Source organism: Haliotis cracherodii, unplaced genomic scaffold (assembly GCF_022045235.1).
Source record: "Haliotis cracherodii isolate W230 unplaced genomic scaffold, xgHalCrac1.p SCAF_1, whole genome shotgun sequence".
Taxonomy (NCBI): Eukaryota; Metazoa; Mollusca; class Gastropoda; order Lepetellida; family Haliotidae; genus Haliotis; species Haliotis cracherodii.
In genome coordinates, this window is record NW_027266264.1 from 30681110 (window position 1) to 30686487 (window position 5378).

General features: G+C 41.1%; 1 long non-coding RNA gene across 1 annotated transcript; it reads left to right on the forward strand.

The window, feature by feature from the left end:
* Nucleotides 1-860: 860 nt before the first annotated feature.
* LOC139463355 (uncharacterized) lies at nt 861-4440 on the forward strand. Its single transcript, XR_011653042.1, has 2 exons — nt 861-1255; nt 3599-4440. It is a non-coding gene; the product is annotated as an uncharacterized lncRNA (long non-coding RNA).
* Nucleotides 4441-5378: the final 938 nt, after the last annotated feature.

The window sequence follows — 5378 nt, forward strand, 5'->3', positions numbered from 1 at the left end:
GGATCACGCTTTGTGTATTATTTTAATATTTCTTGTTTTGGTAAAATATGCATACAATAGAGTGGCAGTTACAAATCTAAATCTAACATTCACAAATGGCCTCTTGAAAACGGGTTTAAATTGTTGTCAAAAACAAATTGTATACATTTCTGCAGACAAAATAAGCCACATAAGGACCCGGAATTATTTATGAAAGTTGTAAAGGAGGCCCAATTTTTGGGCATCTTCTTTGATAACCGTTTAACTTGCTTACCACATATCTAATCACTTAGACATAAATGTCTGGAGGCACTCGAATTGTTGAAAGTAGTTTCTAGTTCTAAGTGGGGAGAGGATCAGACAAATACCTTGCACTTGTACAGGTCCCTGATCCGTTGAAAACTTGATTACTGATCCATCGTCAATGGACCACCTATCGGTAATACCTATTTGGGTTTGTCACACCGGTGACGATGTCGTAATGGCCATTCACGTTACACTTATGAATATTTATTAAAAGGTGAAGATCCTCCATTTTGTAGCCCTGGCGATGAAAGAATCATTGTCAAGCATGTCCTACTCCAGCTATATGACGGCGGTCAGTAAATAGTCGACGAGTCTGGACCAGACAATCCAGTGCTTGATATTATAAGCAACGATCCACGCCATTGGGATACGATGACCTGCATCAACCAAGTCAACTAGCCTTAACACCCGATTCCGTTAGTCACCTCTTACGACAAGCATAGACCCCTTTTCCAGGAAGCATGGGTTGCTGAAAACCTATTGTATCCCGGATCTTCAAGGGTCCTAACTGATATGAGGTGACAGAGGCCGTGAACATATACATGAAAGCCACTGGCACGTAAACGTATTGGTAATATTTATAATATTGTTGAATCTCTGAAAGGAAATGGCTGCGCATAGCTGAAATACGGTCAATGAGGCTTTCGGTTGTTTATGTCGATACACACAAATCGGCTAAAAAATACTATAGTCCTTTATCGTGAAGGTAACAGGTATGTTACACCGGTTACACTAGTTTGCCCTGAATGAAAATAGAACACACTTCAAAAGACTAGGCATACTGTCGTAACTGGAATAATATGGGTACATTCAATGCACATGACCCGTCACTCCAGTGAACAACCACAGCGCACCCCTGAGCAGAGAGGCCGTTGATCGAACGATGTGTTCGCAGTACTGTCAACAGGATAGGACAGGGACAGTCAACGTAGTTTGAAGATTGTGGTATAAGTACCCCGCTTCGTTGCAGGTATTTACTTAAATATGGTTGTGTACGAGCTTAATTTGTGATACTAATACGTTCTACGTACATAGTGACAGTAGCCGTTATTTTTATCTGTATATTTACAGGGCGTGTACCGGACCAGGTTTCTAAGCACTGGGCATTTCATGTGAATTTAGAAGTGGTGTTTACCTTTTGATACCTGTGAGTGTACTTTCCTTTCCGACACGCAAGGTCCGGGATAGAATTGGTCTTCAACAACTATGCTTGTAAGGATAGGATAGGTTAGGATACAGGATAAGTTTTTTTCATTCCATACTGAAAGGCATCAGTGCCCAATTCTGTTTTCGGGAGTGGTTACGAATCCGTTTAACAGGTCATTTACTTATTAACATAGCATGATACATGAACATTGATAGAATTTTTAAAGCCTCTTTATCAGTTGTTGACATTTTTGTAGAGTGGGGTGTGCATAACAAGGCAGATCAATATATTTTCTTCTAAGGTGGTCGTATTTTGGACAAACTAACAGAAAATGAAACTCACCTTCAATCACATTTAAACCACATTGCTCACATATTCTCGATTCTCTTGCTATGTTTCTATGCCTGCCTACTTCGATCCTAAGTCTATGAGAGCTTCATCTAAATTGTGCTCAACCTATTCTAAACCTTTTAAAGTTGATGTCAAACAGATAGTATTCTGGGGGAATTATTGTCTTGAAAAGCTTCTAATAATTGCATTTTTCTGAACTTAAAACATGCGTTGCCCATTTTTTGTAGGTATATCCTAAAGTCTTTGGGGTAAAGATACTAAAAATGAATCTGGATTGTTTGGTACACATTGATTATGCCAAACATACCCATGGCCGCAATCATTTAATAACGACTTTACATCATGCTTGTCGTAAGAGGCGACTAACGTGATCGGGTGTTCAGGCTCGCTTTCTCGGTTGATGCATGTCATCGTATTCCTGTTGTGTAGCTTGATGCTTATGATATCAATCACTGTGTTTTCTGGTCTACACGCGATAACTGACTGTACACTGTCGTATAGCTGGAATATTGCTGAGAGCGGTGTTATACAACAAACCAAGAAACATTTTCCTTACCGCAATGACGTCTTCTAAATATAGATATTTGTAATGTTCACATCCCAACTAAAACTAAGTACATTGTACAGACGGTGAGAACTCTTCCTTTCTGGTCACGTTTTCATAAAAAATATATAATTGATATTATTCTTGTCTTAGTGTCGGCGACAACGCCATGACGCTGTACAGGTAACATCATTCTAACGAAGTGCAGTGATGCATATCAAGTTATGTTATTGTACGGGGGTTGGGTTGAACGGTTTCAACGGTATACATATATGTATATATATCAAACTCGTCAGCTCAATGTCGACCTGTGAACATCCATGTTAGAATAGGCCTTCAGTGACCTATGACTGTTGTAAGTGGCGACTAACGGGATCAGGTGGTCAGGCTCGCTGACTTCGTTGATGCATGTCATTTTATCCCAATTTCGTGGATCGACACCCATTATGTAATTCACTGGACTGTCTGGTCCAGAATCGATTATTTACAGACCGCCGTCATGAAGCTGGAATATTGCTGCGTGTGGTGTTAAACAACAACCAAACAGACAGACAGACAAACAAACAAACAAACAGCTCAATGCAGCTGAAACATAAGCTGATAAGTGCGATGCTGACAGACCACGGGCGTAGCCCGTACACCCCGTGGGCATTCCGGGTGAGAAAATATAGGTTCCCAGATACCTATGTTTGTCGTAAGAGGCAACTATATGGATCTAGTCGTCAGGTTCGCCGACGTGGATCGTTGCTCATAATATCGACCACTGTAAACAAATAATCTGTTCCTCCCCTCCTTTCCCATTTTTTATTAAAAAATAAGCGTATCTACGTTTGTGATCGGAGCTAACATGGGGATTGAACACACGACAAACAGATCTTGCTCGGTCTGGAAGAGTGAAATGAGGAGTACCGCCGTACTAATCCATCAGGGGCGTGCGTGGTTTAACACCGCTTTGAACAGTAGTGCAGTTATATCACGGTATGTGATCAACTTAATGTGGGAGGGACGTAATGCAATTCTCTGGTGGTTTTGGTGAAACCGAGGAACATGGACAAACCTAGAAACATAATAGGGCGGATTAAATAACAGGGTCAAAGGTTTCTGGCTTGCACAAGGGACGCAACTCTGCACAGCGAATTCGGCGCCTGAGACGGCTGGGCCACCCGTGTTATAGTAAAAATTAAATTGCTTTAAGAGATCATATGAAACCTGGTTTGTTCAAACGTAGATGATGTACAATTTAATTACTTGTTTCTTTATGTTTTTTTCAGTTTCAACAACTTGGGTCGACCATGATCACTTCCTACGCAGTCTTTATATGCCTCTGCATTATTATCGCACTAGTAATGGTTGGCTGCATCGCTCTCTGCGTGCGTGCGAAAAGGCGCAATGGTACTTCAATACCGACGATCATATACATACGCGCGAGGGGTTGTCGATCCAGACGAAGGAGGTCGCGTTCTCCTGCAAACCCTACGACAACGCCACGGCATATTCAGTCACCCCCGCCGTATTCGGAGGAAGATACCCCGTACCACGGACAGGGTGACATTGTCATGGGTCCCCCACCGAGCTATGCGGAGACCGTCAGTGAGGATATGATGAACAGTAACACCTGGGGACAAAATGGGGGTGTAGGACCGGAAGTGACGGCAGCACCAATATGAATGTGAATGTATTCGACAATCTAACTTCTGTCAGCAATGTTTCAAAGGAGCACCTGTCTGACGTGTAAATATTAAGAAATCGTTTCGTTTTAGAGTCTCTTTGATATTCCTTCTCACTTTGGAATTGTTATTTGACCTCATTAATTGTTCCAAAACGTTACGCATTAAAATGCATTGTACTTATACATGGCATGACCCAGCTAACAGGTACACATAGGCCCTAATCGAGGTTTATTATAATATGGGCTGGAAAACACGGGTCCTAATTAGATAGCTTCTCGAGGCCTCGTTCGGATTTGTCAAAGGGTTCCAACTCGGTTCTGATAAGGCATACATGCATAGTCCATATGGGACCCACATGGGTTCCGTCTGTGTTTATTTGTGTTTTCACTGCATGCATATTATATGCCAACCTTTTGTTTCTTCATAAAGAACATTCATACATATTTTGACCATTTTGTTCTTTCTGTGATGTTTTAAGCTAATCAAAGAAACCAAGGATATAATGTGTTGCCCATACTGTCGTAAATAAACGTTCTTGCTTTCATTACCAAATTGAAAGTAATTATGCACGCACGCACGCACGCACGCACGCACGCACGCACGCACGCACACACACACACACACACACTCACACAAACGCTACTAAACATATTACATAAGAAAATATATAAGTAATCGCAATAAATATTTTTATATATGTATATATATGTTTATATTAATATTATTTTTATATACCCATATATATGAAATAACTATATACGATGCGCTAGATTTTACCTCAGATAATCGTCAGCATTGTTAAAATAATAGTCAAAGATATCAAACGTCAGGGGCGTAGTTGTGACCCTCTGCAACTGTACGGGCAACTTTGGAAATACAAATTGGGAAGACATTCTACGAAGTACGGTCCGGGTATGCTTTGAGGCCTTTGCGATTTGGAGTATTTTTCAGAATGTGAGATAGTTTACATGTACTTTATTTAATGGGCGCTTGAAAAAACTTAGAAACCGTTACAGAGGAAGTTACATCCCTCACCAAAATGAGTAAAAAATGTTGGAAGGTGTCCGGTCAACTGCATTCACACCTTGCATTGAATCACTGTGTCGGTGTGTGTGACATCGGAGTATATTTCGTAACGAAATATCAATGTAATGGCCTGCCAGGCTCGAAACAAAGGTAATGCCTCATTCACTGGGTTTCCACGTTAGCTCGATTAGACACCTGGACGTGTGGCCTCTGGAATGAGCTTAGTGCCTCAATGACTGGAGTAGCCTCCCTTTCATAAAGGGCAATAACTCCAAACGGCTGTCTGATGTGTGGAATCACACTTTCAAGGAAAACTTGCAAAGCTAAAGAAACATTGGTGACATTAGAATTTAAG